An 11236-nucleotide genomic window follows, 5' to 3' on the forward strand; every position below is an offset into this window, starting at 1 on the left:
GATTTATTACTTAAGGAAAAGCAGCTGAAGTTACCCGAAGGCCATAAAATCCCTACGGCGCAAGAAATGAACGGGAGACCATAATGCAAGTGGCATCACTCGTTCACCCACGTCACCAATGACTGCAAAGAGCTGCGCCGACAGATCCAAACGGCGATAGAACAAGGCCGTCTGATCCTCGGCCAGTTTGCCATGAAAGTGGACACGCACCCGTTTCCTGGCGTCAACATGGTGGGAATCAATCACTCCACGAGGCATCGGCCAGGTTTCTCATTTTATGTTAACATGGCAGGGCCTGTACACCACCATGGCAAGGATAAAGAAGAAAGCAGTCACTCCCGTGGCAAGGAAAAGGAGGAGGCCGGCCCACGCGACCGGCCCCAATATAATGACAGACGGTGCATCACTGAGGAACAAGTGAGAAGCGTGCGGTATCAACGGCCATTCTCTGCACATCTCCTTAACAAATATGAGCGTCAGTATGACCGACGTCGGCAAGACGAAAGATATCATCGGTCTGACTTAGACGATGGAAGGTACCGTCGGTATGATAGAGACGACGAAGGATATGAGCGCCGCGCTAAGGGGAAGTCGAGGGAGCAGGAACACATGGATAGACACTGGGACTGTCCTTTCTTTAAGCACTGCTGGGATTCAGGAATGAGCCGATTTCCTACAATCGACAACTGCCCAGAGTGTAGACAGCAGAAGAAGGACGCGAGAGAAGTTTCAGTTTTCAAGCGTCTAGGGCCTCTCCCACCACAGAACAAACGAGCTGAGTCATCTCAAGATGAAGATTTTGAGGAGTCAGAAGATGAAGAAGAGGATAGATACCACCGGCCAAGGTGGTGTCCTGATGGACTCAGCCACTCCCAAAAGCGTAGGGTTCAGCGGCTACTTAGCTTGGAGCAAGTCGAGGTGCAATACCTGCACACGTTGAGGAAGGCGCGGCCTGATCTGGCCGTGAAAATTCAGCAAACTTTGGACGCGGAGAGTCGTCCACAGAAGAAAGAATGGCGCCCCAAGCAAGTAAAAGCCGATGTGAGTGCATCGGCTGGTACAAATATGGTGTTCATACTCCCGTCGGAGTTTCGTGCTCCAGGAATCGAAGAAGTGCCGATAGCACAGTTTGACTGCGGCCCACGGCCAGTTATCTTTGAGAAGCCACGAGAGAAGAGCTACAAACATCTGAAGGCCCTATACCTAAGAGGTTATATCAACGGGCAGCCTGTCAGCAAGATGTTGGTTGACACGGGAGCGGCAGTCAATATAATGCCATACTCCATGCTACGGCGTTTGGGACGCTCTAACGCAGACTTGATCAAAACCAACGTCACACTAAGCGACTTCAACGGCCAAGCCTCAGAGACGCAAGGCGTTCTGAACGTGGATTTAACCGTAGGCCGAAAAACCATCCCTACATCATTCTTCATCGTCGACAGCAAAAGCACCTACGTTGTCCTGCTAGGGAGGGATTGGATTCACGCCAACTGCTGCATTCCATCTACGATGCATCAATGCCTGATACAATGGGATGGAGATGAAGTGGAGGTCGTCCATGCAGATGACTCGATCGAGGTCTCAATAGCCGGCATGAATATTTGGGACGCGGAAGACCAAGAGCCGCTCTCTGGAGTCAGTTTGGACGGCTGTGATCGCATCGAGGTTACAAAAAACGGGGTGAGGCTGGTCTTATCCACCGGCCTGACAGAGTAGCAAGAGCAACGTCAACCGACGTACGTGGCAAGGCCGATCCCTGCGACCGGCCCCAAAAAATAAAAAGCAGTGATCTCACCTCAAGCATGTCACGTAGTCGGGGTAGGGAGACTCCCTCCCGTAGTGAAGCACAAATAAGTTGTAAACCTTCATTGAGCAATGCAATCGAAAAGGAGGCCGATTCCGGCAATCGACCAAAATTATCCTCGCCATACGTTTTGTCTGTGTTCAGCATCGATCTAGCAGGCGACGGAAAGCTAGGGTATGGGTTTACATCAGCTGATGAGCTAGAAGAGATTGACATTGGTCCTGGGGATAAGCCGCGACCAACATTTATCAGCAAAAAGTTAGATCCGCATATGAGGGGCCTGATGATAGCTTTGTTGAAAGAATACCCAGATTGTTTTGCACGGGATTACACGGAGATGCCGGGTTAGACGAGGAGCATCATTGAGCATCGGCTCCCTCTCAAGAAAGGATTTCGGCCGTTCCAACAACGAGCACGACGAGATGAAGGCCGAAATTTTAGAAGAAGTCGAGAAAGAGATCGAGAAAATGCTTGAACGCCGGGTTCATCAGGCCATGCAGGTATGCTGAGTGGATTTCTAGTATCGTACCTGTGGAGAAAAAGGACGGCCGATGGCGCGTCGCCATAGATTTTCGGGATCTCAATAGAGCCACTCCAAAGGATGAGTATCCAATGCCGGTAGCAGAGACATTGATCAATGCAGCTGCTGGTCATAAGGTTTTAAGTTTCATGGATGGCAATGCCGGTTACAACCAAATTTTTATGGCTCCAGAAGATATACACAAGACTGCATTCAGAGTACCAGGTGCGGTGGGCTTGTTTGAATATGTAGTCATGACATTTGGACTGAAAAATGCCGGCGCAATATACCAAAGAGCCATGAATTACATCTTTCATGATCTGATCGGCAAGTTGGTGGAGATTTACATTGATGACGTGGTGGTCAAGTCTGTCTCAGTGGAAGGACACTTGGAGGATTTGCGACGCATCCTGGATCGAACTAGAAAATTCGGGCTGAGAATGAATCCAAAGAAGTGTGCTTTTGGTGTGACGGCCGGTCAATTCTTGGGCTTTTTGGTTCATGAACGAGGAATTGAGATCGGCCTGAAAAGTCGGAGAGCGATACGAACAATGAAGCCACCTACCACGAAGAAGGAACTCCAGTGTCTCATCGGCAAAATCAACTTCGTCAGAAGGTTCATCTCCAACATGTCAGGGCGAATCGAGCCGTTCATGGGATTGGTAAAGATTAAAGCTGATGAGGAGTTTCGCTGGGGGACAGAGCAACAGCAAGCGTTTGACGAGATAAAAGAGTATCTAATGAAGCCACCTGTGTTGGTTCCGCCCCAGCAAGACAGACCATTCTATATTTACCTGTCAGTAGCTGACACTTCCATCGCCTCAGTGGTGGTGCAAGTCTATGATGGTCTGGAAAGAGTCGCTTTCTACCTCAGCAGAAGGATGTTGGATGCAGAGACTAGGTACCCTAAGATCGAGAAGTTGTGCCTCTGCCTATTTTTTACCTGCACCAAGCTTCGGCACATCTTTCCGACGGCAGAAATTGTCATCATATGCAAATCAGATGTCATCAAACACATGCTGTCGGCTCCTGTGTTGAAAGGCCGACTCGGTAAGTGGATGTTTGCATTATCAGAGTTTGATCTCCGGTATCAACCTGCGAAAGCAGTCAAAGGACAGGCGTTGGCCGATCTTATTGCTGAACGAATAAACACTGATATAGCAGCACTATCTGTACGTGCATGGGCTATGTTCTTCGACGGATCGGCTTGTGATGATGGTTGCGGCATCGGCATTCTACTCGTGTCGCCCCGGGGGGGGGCAACCTATTCCTTCTCCATCAGGCTATCTACCCCTTGCACCAACAATGTCGCTGAGTATGAAGCAACACGCAAGGGGATGGAGTTGCTTGTCGAAGCCGGGGCAGAAGCAGTGGAACTTTTTGGAGACTCAAAGTTGGTGATTTCCCAGCTAACGGAAGAATACAAGTGTGAGAGCGAGTCGCTCTTCTCATTATGGATGCACTGCCGTGAGCTGATGGCACAATTTAGGTACATAAACTTCAACTGGATCCCGAGGTCGCAGAATACCGAGGCGAACGACCTTGCACAGATGGCGTCAGGCTACAAAGACGTAGCAGGTGGAGCCGATGTCCAGGTACAGTTGAGGGAGCCGGATGATTGGAGAGCCGATATCTTCAATTACTTGAAAGATTCGGCTCAGGGGGCACCTAAACGGATAAGGTACAAGGCCATGAAGTACATCCTTATTGGGGATGACATGTTCTACAGGACGTTGAAAGGGTTACTTCTCAGGTGTCTGGGACCAGCCGAGTCCAATCGGCTCTTACACGAGGTACATGAAGGCGCCTGTGGAACTCACCAATCGGCTCATAAGATGAAATGGTTGATCGGGCGATCGGGGTTTTATTGGCCCACCATGCTTGAGGATTGTTTTAATTACTATAAAGGGTGTCAAGCATGTCAGAAGTTTGGGAAAATTCAGATGGTACCCGCATCAGCAATGAACCCCATCATCAAGCCTTGGCCATTTCGAGGTTGGGGCATGAATATGATCGGCAAAATCAATCCTCCATCGAGCAAAGGCCATGTGTGGATTTTGGCCATCACAGATTATTTTACTAAATGGGTGGAGGCCATCCCTATGAAGTCAGTAGCATCGGCAGATGTTATCAATTTCGTAAAAGAGCATCACTACAAGAAATCTGCCATAAGTTGACGAAATAAAGGTGTCACTAAAACGTCACTAACGGCTACTTGTGACGTTATTGTGACAACTTTCAAAACGTCGAAAGCTGGGAGTCAGCAATGAGTGCTTACGACGTTCCACTTGAAAACGTCTTAAAGCTTTATGACGTTTTAAAATGTCACTCGATCGCATGACGTTCCCAAAACGTCATGGGCACCTGCCCCCGAGTCCAGCGTGGCAATCCGACGTGGCAAAATTGTGACGAATTAGAAACGTCGTTATTTGAATTCAGCCCGGTCCATTCAGCTCCTTATATGGGCTGAGCCCATTAGTTCTGATTTTTTTTTTCGGCTTTGTTGGGCCTTGGCCCGTAATCGGCCCAATTACCTCGGCCTTTTTAGCTTTTTTTTTTTTTCAACGGCCTTTTAGTCGCTTTACTTACTGGGCCTGGGCCAATTTCCATTGGGCCGTGGCCTTTTTAGGACCCATTACAGTTTTGGGCCGTGGCCTTTTTAGGACCCATTACAGTTTTGGGCCGTGGCCTTTTTAGGACCCATTACAGGTTTGGGCCGTGGCCTTTTAGGACCCATTACAGGTTTGGGCCTTGGCCTTTTAGGGTCCATTAAGATTTTGGGCCTAGGCCTTTATAGGGTCCACAGAGGTTTTGGGCCACGAGACTTCTTGGGGTCCATAAAGATATTGGGCCTTGGCCTTTTTGGGTCCATAAAAGTTATGGGCTTTGGCCTTTTTACTGGCCCCGCAAGTTTTTTGGGCTTCGGCCTTTTTTGGCCTTTTCAACTCCCATTTTTCGAAAATGCAATTAATTATTTGTTGGGCTCTAGCCTTTTAAGAGCCCATATATTTCTAGGCTACTTTGGGCCTTGGCCTTTTAAGAGCCCACAATAGCCCAACAAAGGCATATATTAAATTAGGAAATTCAACAACAGAAATATAAAAGACAACATTTCAAATCTGCAAATTTCACAGCAGAGTGACAAGAGACAGAAATGACCAGAGTTCACGGATTCACCAACATGCCAAGAAAGTTCACAGATTCACGATAAGAAGTTCACAGATTCACGATAAGAAGTTCACGAGATTCACAGTAAGAAGTTATTGTCACGCTGCCAGGATATGACCAAGTTCCATGGCGGGACACAAAAAAGGGATACGACCAGCAAGCGAGAGCTAATTCGCAGATGCTCCGAAGATGGACATCATGTGAGCAAGCCTCCTATCACTTTCCTCGATCCGCTTGAGGAGCTCCATGTAGTCCTTGTCACGCTGAGCTTGTGCGGCTTCATTTGCCGCTTGCTTCTCCTTCTGGGCAGCAGCTTCTTCCATGATGGCAGCAAACTGCTGCTTCATCTGTTCAGCTTCCTCCTGGGACCTCTTCAGCTGTGCTTCCAGGTCATGAACATGCGCCGATACAAGCAGCTGCGGTGGGCTTGTTGAGCTTGACAAGTGGAACTGGGCTGAAGTCCAGCATTCTTCGAGAAAGTGCTGTGCTTGGCTTCCTTGCTAAGAACCTTTGCAACAACAGCGACTGCAGACCTTGGCGGTGCACCTTCTGGCACAGGAATAGCCATCTCAGCTTCCATATCAGCCTGGAGATCCATTTCCAAAAGATTCATCAATTCAGGAAACGCGCAGGTCCAAGAATGGTTCACAAAAGTGAAATGAACAAGTCACTTACTATTGCAGCTAGAGCTTCCTCGTAGAAACCATCCTTCTTGCCGTGATGGGTCGCCTTAAAGATGTCGACCGCATCTAGCTCTTCACCTCTCGCGCTCCTCCCTCCGGAAATGATGTTCACCAAGAATCGAACATAAGCTTGTGGAGACAAGAGAAAGATGCAAAAGGAAATTCCGTAAGAGTGTTCTTACAGATTGCATACGGATGAGCAAGCATAGCTACGAGAGCCGCTCTTTTGGCCAAATTTGACCGCAACGACGACCGTCCTTGTTCTTGGTACATGTGTTCGTAGTAAGGGCACAATCATGATATTCAGCAATGTGCACACTATAACGATGAGCATCATGTCTACCATGCAAGCACTAATGATCGCAACCGAAGCAAAGAACATACCCCGTGTCTTGGGGTTACCCACAGAGCGGTTAGAGCTTCCCATTCTTCATCCGAGACATCCTTAACAGGGGACTTGATGCTGACTTCATTTGCCGGTACTTTGTCGAAGTAGTCCCTTTTCGGGATGTAGCGCCCGTTCTTCGACACTTTCCGCAGTACGTCATAGCAAGCCTTCCGGATGTCTTCCGACTCGTGTCCATGTTGAAATTTGCCTACAAAGCAAACAAGGGCAAGGACGAGGTTAGTTATCATGAACTATGAACAATCAAGCAAGCACTCCTATCATCTAACAAATGAACTCGGTGATGAAGAAGATTACCCCCATCTTTCCAACGAAGTCGGCCAACAAATTCTCATCCCTCTTGTACAACTTGAAATGCGGAAGGAGCGGCATCCGGCCTCTTGCAAGCATTCCACCCTCCGATGCAAACTTGGCAGCGAGCAAAGGCTTCTCGTGACGTTTCAGCCCCGGAGGAATCTCAATGGTAAGCTTGACTCCCATCCCCTTGCAAATCCGCTCCAGCCCGGTGCCCTTCCTTTTACGGCCACCTGCAGCAGTTGGTTCCACCCGAATAGCATACATACAAAGATCATGTCGAAAGCAGCACCCACAACCAAAAGAGTTTATAAAGATAAACAAAAAAGGCAAGAGATAGTGTGGACAACTCGTCCAACAAAAACTTGCCTTCATCATCCTCAGATCAAGAAAACCATCGTAATCAAAGTGCCGATGGACCATGACATCGATGCGTAGGACCCGTGTCCCCGCGAACGTTGCTTGCTTCATCGATCCTTTCATCAATCTCGCGGTGAGCTTCGCGATTGTTGCGGGGCGGAGTATCTTCATTGTTGGTTGCGTACGCTTCACTTGATGTCCTCCTCGGTGACTCTTTTGGAAGGAACTTCAAGCAATGTGTTCCGGATGCCTCTTTCCCCCTCCCGGAGCATCAAGCAAACACTCTAACAGGAGGCATTGAACTTTGTTCCTTTTGCAACCTCTTACTCCTCCTCCCCGGGCTTGTCTTTCTAACGTAAGCCTTTTTCTTTCTACTCTTGGGATCCTTCAATGCCTCGCAAAAATAGCAAAACAAAATGGCATTACATCACAAAGTTATAGCAAAACAGAAATAAGAAAACAGTATACAAATAATGCCGCAGCTCCAAAGATGATAAGCAGTAATGCACCTTCTCAATGTGTTCCCCTATACTCCCTTCAACCTCCCCATCCTCCTGGTCAACCAATTGGTCATTGCTCGGATGATAATCCGAGCTCTCGCCTTGTGTTATGGCAGATGACTCATCATTTGAAAGTGTGGAACGACCTCCACCTCGACCACCATGTGACTTCCTAAAAATTGACACTACAACTGGGAGACCTGTGGATTGTAAGACACGGTTGTTCCGCATCATTGTCCTAGCCCCGTCCTTCTCTATCTCGGTGAGGGGCGCTTCTTTACATGTATGAGAAAAATATGTAACCATTAGATTGATGGTTGAAATGCATAGAAGCAAGCCAACTCGAACAACTAAGGTAAATTGTTTAATCATAGCAATTTTCAACTTTTAGTTTCATTTAATCCTAGGGTACAGAAATATTCGTACAGAGCCAAAAACCCCAAGACCCGATTAAAAGCATCAATTAGACACAATGATGTTAGGATGAAGCCGCATACCAGCCACTGCTTCTTCCCGCCTTTGCCATGCCCGATGTTGATGGGTTGGATATGTGCCGGCACGAAAAGAATAACAATTAGTGACAAGCAGATACAACATATGGATGCAATTAAAGAACCAAGCAACATAGGTTCATGTGGATCAACAATCACCCGGTTCACCTTGCTCCTTGAAGTAGGTCGACCTTGATAGTATTACCTAAGAAGATAACAAAGTTATAATCATTAGACATATCCCTTAATACAACAATAGACATGTACACAGTAAAAGCCGTAGGCATGTACAGATAAACAGTGGCTCCCAAACTTTGTTTGGGAGAAGTTTCATCAACACAGGATAAAAGGGCAATATAAATGTTCATCGACGAAATATAAAAGGGCATGCCTTGGTAAAGATCTCGTACCAAGCAAGATCCGCAAGCAGGTAATCATATTATGTACTAGTTGCAGCAAGAAAGATCTCGTAGCAGCTAATCATATATGGACTCGGCAAGAAACTAGATGTACAATCTACAGAGCCCAAGCCAAGTAAAATCCCCCAACAATCATGGACCGGTTGCAGCGAGACCCACGCGAGGCAAGATCCGCATCACTAATTGATTGGTTGGATACAAGCAAGCAAGATCGGCAACAGGTAATCATATAGGGACCGCAAGAAACCGCATCTAAATTCTACAGTAGCTCGAGCCAAGCAAGATCCGCAAAGAATCATCGATCAGGTTGCAGCAAGACACATGCCAATCAAGATCCGAAGCAAACATGGACTGCTTGCATATAGCAAGCAAGATCGGCAGCAGTAATCATATAGGTACCGCAGAAAACCAAATCCAAAATCTACAGAGCCCGAGCCGTGCAAGATCCGCAGCAATCATCGATCGGTTGCCGCAAGAACATGCCAAGCAAGATCCGAAGCAACCATGGACTCGGTTGCAGCAAGAACCATGACAAAGCCGAGCAACCCTAACCCCGGACAAGCCAAGGAAAGAAGCCATGCCACGAAATCCCTAACCCTAACCATGCCATGCCAAGCAAACCGTAACCCTAGCCATGGCCGACGAAACCCTAAGCAGTGCCAAGAAAAGGCCATAGAAGTGGGGGCGAGGGGTCGGGTTGAGGAGGGAACTCGCCCGAAGATCTTGTGGCGAGCGTCTACGCACGCGCGGCCGTCGTCGGCGGGTAGCTCTCCCGCTCGTCCGCTCGGTCGGAGCGCCGCTCGCTCGTGGCCGGCTCGGCGGGTGGGGATGAGCGGAGTGGGAGGGGAATTGGGGTTCGCATCGCACCGGAGTGGGAGGGGAATTGGGGAATTGAGGGAGCTCGTACGGGATTTGACCGAAATGTCCCTCCTTTCCAGCTTAGGTTAGTGGCGTTTCTGACATTTGCCCTCCTTTCCAGCCTTAGGTTAGTGGCGGGCGGATTCAAAACATTTCGCCGGAGCCGGCGGGAGAAGCTTTTTTTTTTTTTTTTTTGAGATGTCACGGGAGAAGTCGGGCGGGAGAGTTTTGGGGTTTTGGAGGGTTTTGGGGTTTTGGGGTTTTGGAGGGAATTTTTGGGGCTTTTTTGTGCAAAACAATAATAATTAAATGCGCAATAATGCATATAATTTGGTGTAGGTTAAAATATTTATAAAAACAGTAATATCATGTAATTAAACGTGTGTCACCTTCATTCCTTTAATGATAATAATATAGGGATATATGAAACTCCTAGAATCCTTAATAATTAAATTATTTAAAAAAATAGAAAATGTTTGGTTAATTAGGTCAAATAATATATGTCTCTTGCACACACTAATTATATGCTTATCATAAGGCATATGCAAGCTTTATCCCATTCTATATACATCAAGATTCCGAACGTGGCAGCTTCGATCGTGAAGGATTCTCCTAGCTAGAATGTCGTCTCCGCTCGATTTTTTTGGCTCCGTTTAATTTGCCAACTGCGCAAAACGGGCCGCCGGGACATGCGGTATGGCCGTACCAGTGCGCGCGCATGCACCCGTCCGCCAACGCGCGAAACGGAAAACATTTAGCACATAAAATGACGCGTCCTAGACCTAAAAACATGTTTCCCTCCATTTATTGAGCCAAGGAAAGTGTGGCCCCAGCTTAAATCCTCCCGGCCGGCTCTAGCGGATTCGGCGGGACACCGCAGAAGCGGGAGGGATTCCCGGATGGCTACCGCGCGCATACGGCATGTGATAGGTGGTGCGTAGGAGGTATCCTATCGCCGCGCGGAGGTCCCGCGCGATACCGAAATGCGCGCCATGTAGCCGCTTCACAAAAAAAGCCCTTCCGCACCCCGAAAATGGAAAAACCGTCGCCCGTGGTTCGGATTGGAAATCCGCGACACGGGCCTTGCTTCCCATCCTAAGGTCCACGCACGTACGTGCCAAATATGGCCTCGTTCCGACAAACTATGTGGTGAAACGGCCGTTTCCTACTCATTTCCCCTAAAAGCCATAGAACTCCTGACGAGATAGCCCCGTTCGTGAAGGGTTCTCCAAGATAATTGCCGTATCCCAGCTCCGTCTTTTGCAAGTGGTTACCAGGACACATAAAATGACGCCACGCGGCTCCGCTCGATTTTTTGGCTCCGTTTGCTTTGCCAACCGCGCAAAACGGGCCGCCGGGACATGCGGTATGGCCGCACCGGCGCGCGCGTGCACCCGTCCGCCAACGCGCTAAACGGAAAACATTTAGCACATTAAAATGACGCGTCCTAGACCTAAAAACATTTTTCCCTCCATTTATTGAGCGAAGGAAAGTGTCGCCCCAGCTCGTATCCCGACAGCTTCAGCCGGATTCGGCGGGGCACCGCAGAAGCGGGTGGGATTCCCGCATGTCTTCCGCGCGCATATGGCATGTGATAGGTGGTGCGTAGGAGGTATCCTACCGCCGCGCGGAGGTCCCGCGCGATACCGAAATGCGCGCCATGTAGCCGCTTCACAAAAAAAGCCCTTCCGGCACCCCGAAAATGGAAAACCGTCGCCCGTGGTTCGGATTGG

This window comes from Lolium rigidum, chromosome 4 (assembly GCF_022539505.1).
Source record: "Lolium rigidum isolate FL_2022 chromosome 4, APGP_CSIRO_Lrig_0.1, whole genome shotgun sequence".
Classification (NCBI taxonomy): domain Eukaryota; kingdom Viridiplantae; phylum Streptophyta; class Magnoliopsida; order Poales; family Poaceae; genus Lolium; species Lolium rigidum.